Genomic DNA, 12679 nt, shown 5'->3' with positions numbered 1-12679 from the left:
CACTGCTTGTTATTGGTCTATTCAGGGTATCTATTTCTTCCTGACTTAATCTAGGACAGCTGAATGATTCCAGAAATTTATTTATTTTCTCTAAATTTTCTAGTTTGCGTGCATAGAGGTGATTATTGTATTTTGAATAATCTTCTGTATTTCTGTGGAGTTGGTTGTAATGTCTCCAGTTTCATTTCTAATTGAGTTTATATGTACCTTTTCTCTTTTTTAGTAAGGATTAATCTGGCTAATGATATATCATTCTTTTAGCTGTTCGAAGTACCAGCTTTTTGTTTCATTGATCTTTCATATTTTTGTTTGTTTCGTTTCATTTAGTTGCCGTCTGGTCTTTGTTATTTCATTTCTTCTGCTAATTTTGAGTGATATTTATGACTGTTCCTCTAGTTCCTTGAAGTGCAACACTGCGCTATCAATTTGTAATCTCTCAGGCTTTTAACGCTGTAAACGTTCCTCTGAGCACTGCTTTCCTGTATCCCAGAGGTCCTGATGGATTGTGTCACTATTATTCTTCATTTCAAGGAATTTTTAAATCCTCATCTTGATTTCACTGTTCCGCCCAAATAATTCAAGAGCAGATTAATTTTCATGTACTTGTGTAGCTTTGAGGATTCCTTTTGTAATTAATTCCCAGTTTTTTCCACAGCTGTCTGAGTAGATACTTGATATTATTTAGACATTTTTAAATGTATTGAGAGTTATTTTGTGGCCTATCGTGTGGTCTGTCTTGCAGAATGTTCCACGTGCTGATGACAAAAAAATATACATTCTACAGTTCTCGGGTAGCATGTTTGGTAAATATCCGTCAGGTCCATTTGTCACAGAGTATAGCTTAAGCCCTTTGTTTCCTTGTTGACTTTCTCTCTTGATAATCTGTCTAGTGCTCTCAGTGGAGTATTGAAGTCCTGCTGTATTAGTTCATTCTCATGCTGCTATGAAGAAATACCTGAGACTGGGTAATTTACAAAGAAAAGAGGTTTAACTCACAGCTCTTCATGGCTGGGAAAGCCTCAGGAAACCTACACTCATGGGGGAAGGGGATGCAATCATGTCCTTCTTCATAAGGTGGCATGAGAGAGAATTGCAAACAGGGGAAATGCTAAAGGCTTGTAAAACCATCAGATACCATGAGACTCACTCATCATCACGAGAACAGCATGGGGAAAAGTGCCACCATGATTCAATTACCTTTACCAGGTCCTGTCTTTGACATGTGGGGATTATTACAATTCAAGGTGAGATTTGGGTGGGGACACAGAGCTAAATCATGTCACCTACTATTACTGTGTTGCTGTCTGTCTTATTTTTTAGGTCTAGCAGTAAATGTTTTATCAATCTTGGATCTCCAGTGTTAGGTAGATCTAAGTTGAGAATTATAGTATTTTCTTTTTTGGATTAATCCTTTTATTGTATAATTACTTTTTTTTAATGTTGTGCTGTAAAGTCTGTTTTAATCTGATATAAGAATAGCTACTCCTGCTTACTTTTGATTTTAATTTGCATGGAATATCTTTTTCCACCCCTTTACCTTTAGTTGATATGAGTCCTTATATGTTGGGTGAGTCTCTTGAAAATAGTAGACATTTTATTTGTGATTTTTTTCGATCCATTTTGCCAAATTGTATCTTTTAAGTGGAGCACTTAGGATATTTGCATTCAACATTAATAATGAGATGTGGTGTATTGTTCTAGTCATCATGTTCATTGTTACCTAGATACTTTGCTTTCTTCATTGTGTTATTGTTTTATAGGCTTTGTGAACTTTATGCTTTCAAAAGGTTCTATTCTGGTGCATGCATATCAACCTTTTGTTTCAAAGTTTAGAACTCCTTTTAGCATTTCTTGCAGGGCTGGACTGTTATTGACAAATTCTCTCAGCACTTGTTTGTCTGACAACGACTTCATTTCTTTTTCATTCCTGAAACTTAGTTTTGATGTATACAAAATTCTTGACTCACAGTTATTCTGTTTCAGGAGGCTAAAGATAGGATCCCAATCCCTTTTGCCTTGTAAGGTTTCTGGTGAGAAGTCTGCTGTTAGTCTGATGGTTACTTGATGCTTTTTTCTCACTGCCCTCAGAATTATTTCCTTCATGTTGACTTCTGGTAAATGGATAACTGTATGTCTTGGTGAAGTCCTTTATGTGATGAATCTCCCAGGCGTTCTTTAGCTTCTTGTATTTGGAAATCTAAATCTCTAGCAAGGCCGGGGAAGTTTTCTTCAACTATTCCCTCAAATAAGTTTTCTAAACTTTTTTGCTGCTTCTTCTCCCTCAAGAACACCAATTATTCTTATGTTTGGTCATTTTACATGATCCCATATTTCTTACAGACTTTTTGTTTGTTTTCTTCTTTTTTCTTTATTTTTGCCTGATTAGGTTCATTTGAATGCTTTGTTTTTGAGCTCTGAAATTCATTATTCTAGTTGTTCTAGTCTTTTGTTAAACTTTCCATTGCATTTTACAACTCCCTAAATGTGTATTTTATTTTCAGAAATTCTGACTGGCTTTTTAAAAAACATCCATCTTTTTAGAAAATATTTTATTCATATCCTGAATTGATTTTTAATCTCTTTGTGTTGGTTTTAACTTTTCTGTGGTATCATGTTGAGCAGCTTAACAATCAAACTTTTGAATTTTTTACCTAGTGTTTCAAAGATTTTATATTGCTTTGGATCCATTCCTGGAGAGCTAATGTAATCTTTTGGGGGTATTACAGAATCCTGTTTTGCCATATTGCCAGATTATTTTTCTGGTTTCTTCTCATTTGGGTAGACTGTTTTTTCTAATTATTCTTGAATTGTTTATTTGACTGGTTTTTTTACATTTCTTTTTTCCCCGTAAGGATGTGACTTTAATGTTTTTAGTTTATTGTAGTCAATTTGGCTCTTTGTGCTTTCAGGAGTAGGACTCTGTATAAGTTTCTTGATTATATAGTCTTTGTATGATGGCTTTCTCAGATACTGGTTGTAGTAGCAATGTGCTTGGTGTGTGTGCAAGTTTACTGTCACCTATGGGGTTGGAACGAAAGAGGCCTCTTGAAGCTCACCTCATTCCCCCATGATGTGCATGCTTTTACTTATGTTTTTCCTCATTATTTTATTTACTGAGTTGAATAGTTCAGGCTTCAGACCAGTAGAGGGGGTGTCCCTGAGTAGAAACCAGTTGTGGTAAAAGCACATAGGTAAATGCTATTTCCAGTGGCAGGTAGAGGTCCTAGCCTTGAGAGAGATGGTTGGGGGAACTGTCAGTAAAACACACTGATGTATTATCAGGGGGAAGGGCAAGACCCACTTTAGCTCCCCTGCCAGGCCAGCAAGAAAGTCATCCACCTCCCAGACACACTTCTGACCCAGTGTTCTAGCTATTCAGATCAGACAGGCACCTCTTTTTATCTGCAGGAATGTTGATGTTCCAGGTAGAGAGAAATTGAGACTCTACCTCTTCTCTCGTGCAAGCCTGAACCTACAGGGTTATCCACCTGTGGGAATGCATTCACCCTGAAGTGTCTGTCTTGAAGTGCTTCAGAAAGGCTATGTATAGTTCTACCATGCTGAGCTCCCATGGAAGAAGCCCCAGTTGGTTCTGCTGTGTGGAAAAGGGGGAAATCTCCTTCTCTAAGACCCTTTCTGAGCACCAGGGCTGCCTGTCTGTTGAGCTGTAGACTATCCCTGCTGAGCCCAGCACTGCAACTGGGTCTCTGTTGAAGTAAACTTATCACTGGTGGAAAAACCTGGGACTCGAGGCCTGCCGTCTATAATCTTTTGTCCTATGGGATGTTCCCTTGATGTGGTTCACTTCCTCTTCTCCTAGGATCAGGAGTTCCTGATAACCAGATTAGAGTGAATGTTGCTGCTCCTCTCGGTCTAGCTGCCCAGCGAGGCTGCCACAACCCAAGCTGGTGTTGGGGAATGTCTTCAAGGGAGCCAGTGATAGAAACTACCCTCAAGTCTCCCAGCAGTGGGTACCAGCACTCACTCTGATGAGTGTGGCAGGGAAGTGACAGACTCTGTAAAATTCCTTGGGTGTAAATAGCCTTAGTGTGTTGGCTTTCTCAAATGCTGGTTGCAGTAGTAATGAACTGGTCACACGGTCACACTCAGGAGTTCCTGGTTGGACAGGGTGGTGAAGGCATGAAGATAGCTGAGGTCAAATACAGTGGAGATAGCCAGGGTGATGCAGGCAGTGGAGATAGCTGTGTTCTCCTTCCTGGATGCAGTGTTAGTCTTCCTGGAGATGCTGTAAGGGACTGTGTCAGTTGGCTTCCAGCCAAGAGGTGGAATTGCAAAGGAGAACCAGCTGCAGTAGTAGTGGTAAGATTTGTGTTTGCCTTATGTTAACCAGAGAAAGTATTCTGGTTTCTAAGGTGATGGGAGGGGCCATAGGGCTTCCAAAAGTTTCTATCCTTTGTATTAAGCTACCAGAGTAGGTGGAGAAGCAAAGTCAGGTGGGGGATGGATCAGGCAGCTTCAAGTTCTTGATCTCCACTTGCAGGACAAGCAGAAGTCCCTGCGGGGATCAGGGGTCAGTTCTCTGGCCACTGGGGTAATGTTCCAGAAAGAAGCATAACTGCCTCTCCTTCACAGAAGGGCTCACACAGGGAGTGGAGAATAGCAGGCCAAAGTAAGCCTCACCTGAGCTCCCACACACTTGGCACAGCAGATCTGTAACCCTCAGTATTTGCTACCAGCAACTAGCTAAATTCCACGCAGTCTATGCTCAGAACTCAAAACTGCTCCAGGCTACAAACCTTTTTCCGACTGAGACAAGAATCTTGGGTTTCAGGCCATTCCCTTCCCTGTTCACCTGCAAAGCTAGGGCACCCAGGTCCTGTGCTCACGGCAGCAGCACACTTTCCACTCAACCCCAGCAGGTATTTTTCTAATGACTGCATTTAACATGTATCACTCTGACTTTCATCTATAGTACTTTTATTCTTGTTTATTTCCCTTTTTATTTGAGAGTTGTATAATACAACTTATAATTTCCAGGTAATAAAGTCTTTTTGTCTCATTTTCAATTTCTAGGGATTTTCAATTTCTAGGGATACTGTATTATGATCAGAAACTGTAATATTTACATCATATGGATATACAGATGTTTTTTCTATGCCCTAGTATATGAGAAATCTTTGTGAATTTTCCATGCATACTTAAGAAAAAATGTTTTCTATTTTTATGGTGTATTATTCAATATACATCTAAAAGTTCTCTTATTATGCTGTTTGTTTAGTTTTTTTCTATTTTAATATATATTTTGTTCATTTATTTGTCTTTTGCAGAGAGTGGTATGTTAAATATTGTCTATTTTAGTGTGCATCTATGTATTTTTCTTTGCAGCTTTTACAGTTCTTATTTAATGTAGGTATTTGTCACATTATTTGGTATGTGGATGCCCATGACTGTTGTATTTTCATTTAAGATTATGGTGTTTACCATTACAAAATATTCTTTTTTATTTTATTAAATGCTGCTTGAATTCTACTTTATGTAGTATCAGAGGCTTAACATTTTCTTTCTTGTCTCATTTGAATTAGTAGATCTTTATTTCGTCTTCTAGTTATATCATTTCTAACCACTGAATTTTTAGTGTTCCCCTTGTATATGACATAGATTGGGTTTTGTTTTATGAGTTAATTTGAACGTATTTTTTCTTTAGTAAGCAAGTTAGGGTCATTCACATTTATTGATATGATGGTTATGTTTATTCTCAATTCTGTCTTTCATGTTATATTACAATTACAGTGCACATTAAATTTAGTGTGACTTCTTGGATTTCTTAAAATTTCTTTCAGTGTTTGAGAAAATTTATACCTTTATTTATATGTTGGTGGTTAACTTTGAATTAATATTTTCGTAAGCTTTCAATTCCTTTTTTTCTCATTTAACATGTTATTCTTTGATATGTTGGTTTCTTTCTTTTTTTTTTTTTTTTTTGAGATGGAGTCTCGCCCTGTCACCCAGGCTGGAGGGCAGTGTCACAATTGATATATTCATTTCCAATAGTATTTATTAATTCCAATATTCTAAGATGAAACAATTAAAAATTATATTCTACTTTTTCTTCTTCTCTTCCTTCTCTCATTCATTGGTTTTATTCCTTCTACTTTGTGTGTACACATAATGGATAATTTTTAAATATAAATCTACCCATGACCCCACCCTTGTGTTACTCTTATACCTCTGATGAACTTATAAACTCCTCACTCTTTTTGCCAATTATTTCCAGGTCATTTTTTTTAGATGAAGCTCATCTTCTAGTAGATACCTCAGGAAGGGAAATTATGTGCAGTGTTCCATTGTATAGAAATTTTTTTTAGATGAAGTTCATCCTCTACATACCTCAGAAAGGGAAATTATGACAGTATTGAGTTCTGGAACATTCAGATATGTGTCTTCAGCCAGGTGCAGTGGCTCACACCTGTTATCCCAGCACTTTGGGAGGCCAAGGCAGGCGGATCACCTGAGGTCAGGAGTTTGAGACCAGCCTGGCTTATGTGGCAAAACCCTGTCTCTACTAAAATTGCAAATATTAGCTGGACATGGTGGCTTATGCCTGTAATCCCAGCTACTCAGGAGGATGAGGCAGGAGAATCTCTTGAACCTGGGAGGAAAAAGTTGCAGTGAGCCATTGCACTCCAACCTGGGAGACAGAGCAAAACTCCTCCATTCCAAAAAGAAAAAGAAATGTGCCTTGACACTTGAAAGACAATTTGACCAGACATATTATCTTTGACTTGTTCTGTCTTTCTTTAAGCTTTTCTGAAAATGTTATTGCATTGGTGGCTTTCTTTCCATGTTGTTTTCAAGGAATCAAACCCCATCTAGGTTGTTTTCTGATTTATAAGTAATTTTATCTTTCTGCTTGAAAATCATAACTTCGTTTTTATTGTTGAAGTCTAACAGTTTTATTAGCATACGGCTGAAAGATAATTGCTCCAAGTTATTTTCCTTGAAAATACATTTTCATTGTGTGCTTTTGGATATAGTTCGAAGTATTAATTTTGTTCATTGTTTTGGTTTTCTACTTCAGAAACATCAATTATATATATGTTGGACCTTCTTTGCTGTCTGTAATTCCTCTTTATTTAGTTCTTTCTTTATATCATTTTTATTCTCTTGATTGTTTTTCTGATTTTCTGTAATACTCATTATTAAATTTTAATGTATTTTGGGGGGGTCTCTAATTTAGTCTTTAACTATGATGTAATTTTGCCTTCTATTTCTTTCTTTTCAAGTTCAATCAACTCGTGTAATTTCCTACTGTGTTTTTATAATTTGAGGTCATAGAATTTTAATGTTTTCTTGTTTGTTTTGTTTTTTGTTGTTGTTGTTTACATTCCCAAATACTTGCTTAAAAATATGTGATTCATCTTGAAGTACTGTATTACAGTTTTTGAGGTGATGTTTAACCAACACAAAAGCTTTTATCTATCTATTTATTTATTTATTTATTTATTTATTTATTTATTTATTTTACATTGGCCTGTGTGCAATCTACTTTCTTCTATTCCTACTCATTTTGTGGACAGAGTTCCTAGTTTGAGAGTTTCTTCTGCCAGTGTGGCATTCTGCCAGGCAGGACTTTTTGTGGACAATGGTGGTGGTGGTGATGGTCATATAGGAAAAAGGAAGAGACTGAAGCTTCACAAAATCCTAATTTTTCTCTCTGATTCATTATTCCTCCTCACCTTTTTGTCTCCAATAAGTGTCACCCCATGTATCTGAAGTGACTATCTAATGCTACAATTTAGCACATGTTTTAGTACCTTTTTTACAGCATTTCTCTGAATTGTGTCTCAATCTGTGTTCCTCACTTTGGCATTTATTAGTGCACATTTTCTTACTGAGGCATGATTTTTCCTGTCTTCTGCACATCTTTCACATTCATCTACATTCATATTGCAGAGTTATTTAAACCCCTCCAGCCTGGATCCTCAGATGTCTAATAGGGTTTATGTGAGCTCTCTCAGCATTTGTCTATTTTATTCTCTCTTGTGGCAAATTGAAGATTTCAATGTTGACATTCTCTCTCTCCATGGATTCTATACAGTTTTGTTTGCTCTCAGTGTGAATTTTATGGATTTTTGGAGAGGATGTGTGGAAGATTCAGAATCAGTCTGTCAACATTATTTTCCAAACCTGCAAATCTGAGAGTTAATTTTGTAAGAAAAAAATAAGGACTCTCCCACATATACACTCCCCATAAGTGTGAGCTGCATACGGTTACTTCCTTCCAAAGAACATAATACGGAAAGGGGGAAATACAAAGTTCTGGCAAACACTGCTTTCACCAAGTGACTAAGGTGAAGATCAATGGTCATGAATCATGCTACTGGAATATGCCCTTGATATGAACATGGCAATATATTCTATGATCTTCCTCTCCAAAACACATAAATCCAGTTTAGTCATGAGACAAACATCAGACAGATTTTAATAGAAGAGTGTTCTGTAATAGTTTACCAATACCCTCCAAAACTGTCAAGGTCAGGAAAAACAAGGAAAGTGTATGAAACTGTCACAGCCAAAAGGATTCTAAGGAGACATAAAAATGAAATATAATGTGGGGCTGGGTGTGGTGGCTCACACCTGTAATCCCAGCACTTTGGGAGGCCAAGGTGGGTGGATCACAAGGTCAGGAGATTGAGACCATCCTGGCTAACATGGTGAAGCCCTGTCTCTACTAAAAATACGAAAAATTCGCCAGATCCCCTTCCTTTCACCACATATAAAATTAAATCAGGATGATTAAAGACTTAAATGTAAAACCTAAAACTATAAAAACCCTGCAAGAAAACCCAGCAAATATCATGATGGACATATTTCATGATGAAGATGTCAAAAGCAATAAAAACCAAAATTGACAAATGAGACCTAATTAAACTAAAGAGCTTCTGCACAGCAAGGAAACTATCAGCAGAGTAAACAGACAATCTACAGAATGGGAGAAAATATTTTCACACTATGCATCTGGAAAAGGTCTATCATTAGGGAAATGTCATCCAAAGCTACCACGAGATCCCATCTCACACTAGTCAGAATGGCTACCATTAAAAAGTCAAAAAATAACAGATGCTGGCAAACTTGTAGAGAAAAGGGAACACTTGTGTGCTGCTTGTCGGAATGTAATGTAGTTCAACCACTGTGGAGAGCAGTTCAGTAATTTCTCAAAAAACTTCAAACAGAACCAGCGTTCAACCCAGCAATCCCATTATTGGGTATATACCCAAGGGAATATAAATTGTTCTACCATAAGGGCACATGTATGTGTACGTTTATCTCAGCACTATTCACAATATCAAAGACATAATATCAAAGAAAATGCCCATCAATTATGGGCTGGCTAACTAAAATATGGTACATACACACCATGCACTACCACGTAGCCATAAAATAGAATGAGCTCATGTGCTCTGCAGCAGCATGGATGGAGCTGGACACCATTATCTTAAGCAAATTAACACAAGAACAGAAAACCAAGTATTGCATGTTCTCGGCTTATAAGGGGGTGTTAAACATTGAGAACAAATGGACACGAGGTAAGAAGGAAATGATAGACGCTGGGGCCTGTTTGAGAGTGGAGGGTAGGAAGAGAGAGGACAGAATGACATATCAGGTACTATGCTTATTACCTGGGTGACAAAATAATCTGTACACCAAACCCCCGTGACCCACAAATTTCCTAGATAACAAACTTGTACATGTCACCCTGAATCTAAAAAGTAAAAATGAAACAGTGTTGATAAGATTTCTGTTGCAAATCTCCTATATGAGTAGTTATCGAAATTCTAAAAACAGAAACTTTAAAATAACGCTATTCAGAAATTTCAGAAAAACTCTAGTGCTCATATAGGTTTGCATTATCTTCCAGTCATCAAAGTAAGAAACAGCAAAAGTGAAAGAAAAGCCTTGACTTGCGTTCTGCATTTCAGTGATGTGGACCATCTGCTCCACATGTTAAAATGAAGATGAGGATTTACTGCTGCATCTTTTTCATATGAATAAAACACAACTCAGATTTCCATCAAAGAACAAAACCGAATTAATTGCACAGTGAGATAAATACAAACAAAAACTTTTCAACATCCTAAGAGAGAAGAGGCAGTTCTTAACTGATTACAGTAAAAATCAGATACAGCTCAGATTGATCAGGGTTTTTAAAACTTATAGGAAAATAAAACAAAAATGTGAAAATCTTAATGAGATTCTCCAAAAGAATAAAATATTTCTCAATCGGTGCTACAATCGTTAAGTTAAAATTGAATGCCCATAATCAAATAAAAGTCTTATTTTAAAAGTTCCACATAATGTGGAAAGATGAATTGGAAAATCCAATGAAAATGTTTGGTGCTGCTCTCAAAAAACAAAAAAGATAAAGAACTTCATTTGAAAACAGAGATTGCTTTGCTCCTTTCTGGAGATCTAGGGAAACTATGAGATTATTTCTTTGATATGTTTTTATGTTGTCAGATTTCCCAAATGCCTGCAAAGATTTTGTATAATCAAATAATGAGAAATATGCATTTAAAAAATTCCATTTAACTTCTGGAAGTCAACAAGCTAAATAAAGTACACTTACTGTCCTTGTTCTGTCTTTTGTTCCCCGTTTATCTTAAAAGCTGCTTCTTTCTTTCTCTGGTTCAAAGAGACAAGTAAGTAACTCTGGAGACATAAAAGTGAATTACTGGCGGAGTGCTGACCTCATAATGGTAGTCTCTAGAGCACCCGATAAAAAAAGAATCACATATGGTGTAAGTTCAATCATTTCAGACTTTTGCAATTTAAAATGCCTTCTTTTGTGTAAGGAGATGACAGTGGCCGCATCGACAGGTCGTCTGTTTCTGTACTGCTTTTCCAGGTGGATGCACATCTAACATCTTCCTTGTGGTCGTTTCTGTGAAAAATTACTGACTTTGGGAGATGGCTGTGGCTAAAACAGCAAATTTACTGGCCCTCTGGGAGATCAACATTCTCAGCATTGTTTTTTGTTTTTTGTTTTGTTTTGTTTTGTTTTTAGCTAAAACTCAAATAATGACACCTGACTTGCAGATTTTATTTGACTTAAATCAGATTTGTTAATGTTTAGACCTCGACGTTAAAACAGCACAGACCACATGGTAAATGCAGACATGCATTTGTTGAATGTGAAAGTCTTTGTCTCATTAGTAACCACACTCACCATATACCAAAAGTGTAGGGAAAAAAAGAGGCAAGGACAGGAAAGACCTTTAGTTATTTTAGATTTTAAAACAAAACTGGCCTTTAAAAAAATGTGGAATTAATTGTTGTTTCATTCCTGCTATTATTTGGAGGGAGGAAATTACATTTATGGTCCAAAACTGAGAACCAAAGCCACTGATCACCACACATCCGAGTGTGCATTCTGCCAATAATTTGCCCACAGCTGGGGCCAGAGTTGGCCAGAAGCCCTAAGGTACTGAGAAGGGCCAGATTGGATTAAGCCCCAAAGCAATACAACTTATCACCAATAACGGTGAGGAGATGAGCTTGTAGCTAGAGGGATTGCTAGAACAAAGTTCTGCAGAGAGTCTCTTCACTCTCTTCCATCCCAGAGGGAGTCCAAGAGTAAAGATGTGAAGATGGTGATGTAAACACGGCGATGCCTGCATGCACAGGGGATGGGGGCATGTCTGCTTAGCCAGTATAACTGCCAGTTATGTGTTGTGTTACCAGGCATGGCCCAGGAGGGTCTGGGAGAGTAGGTGGGGATGGTGAGGAAGCGTGAGTGCTCTGTGGCTATGGTAGAACCATGCAGTGTGGCTGAGTTTGAAGCGTCTTGCCAGCATTCTACTCAAGATTCCCGTGTAGATAACGGATCCCAGCAGCAAGAAGGTCATGCAGGGGATATAGGGGAGGTGGAGGCAGGTTGTGCAGAGGTGGCTCTCTTCTGTGGTCCTCTGAAGAGTCCACACACAAGCCCCAGTGAGAGAACTGGCATTTAAATGAGAAATGAGAAAGAGCAACAGCCAACCAGAGAGAACTTTGCAATTTCCTGTTTAACTGGGATTTTTTAAATTATACTTTAAGTTCTAGGGTACATGTGCACCACGTGCAGGTTTGTTACATATGTATACATGTGCCATGTCGGTGTGCTGCACCCATTAACTTGTCATTTACATTAGGTATATCTCCTAATGCTATCCCTCCCCGCTTCCTCCTCCCCACAACAGGCCCCGGTGTGTGATGTTCCCCTTCCTGTGTCCAAGTGCTCCCATTGTTCAACTCCCACCTATGAGTGAGAACATGTGGTGTTTGGTTTTCTGTCCCTTGCAATAGTTTGCTGAGAATGATGGTTTCCAGCTTCATCCATGTCCTTAAGGACATGAACTTATCCTCACAAAGGACATGAACTTATCCTCTTTCATGGCTGCATAGTATTCCATGGTGTATATGTGCCACATTTTCTTAATCCAGTCTATCATTGATGGGCATTTGGGTTAGTTCCAAGTCTTTGCTATTGTGAATGGTGCTGCAATAAACATACGTGTGCATGTGTCTTTATAGCAGGATGATTTATAATCCTTTGGGTATATACCCAGTAATGGGATGGCTGGGTCAAATGGTATTTCTAGTTCTAGATCCTTGAGGAATCACCACACTGTCTTCCACAATGGTTGAACTAGTTTACAGTCCCACCAACAGTGTAAAA

Source organism: Rhinopithecus roxellana, chromosome 2 (genome assembly GCF_007565055.1).
Source record: "Rhinopithecus roxellana isolate Shanxi Qingling chromosome 2, ASM756505v1, whole genome shotgun sequence".
Taxonomy (NCBI): domain Eukaryota; kingdom Metazoa; phylum Chordata; class Mammalia; order Primates; family Cercopithecidae; genus Rhinopithecus; species Rhinopithecus roxellana.
The sequence above is the reverse complement of the archived record's forward strand: the minus strand, read 5'-3'. Positions refer to the sequence as shown.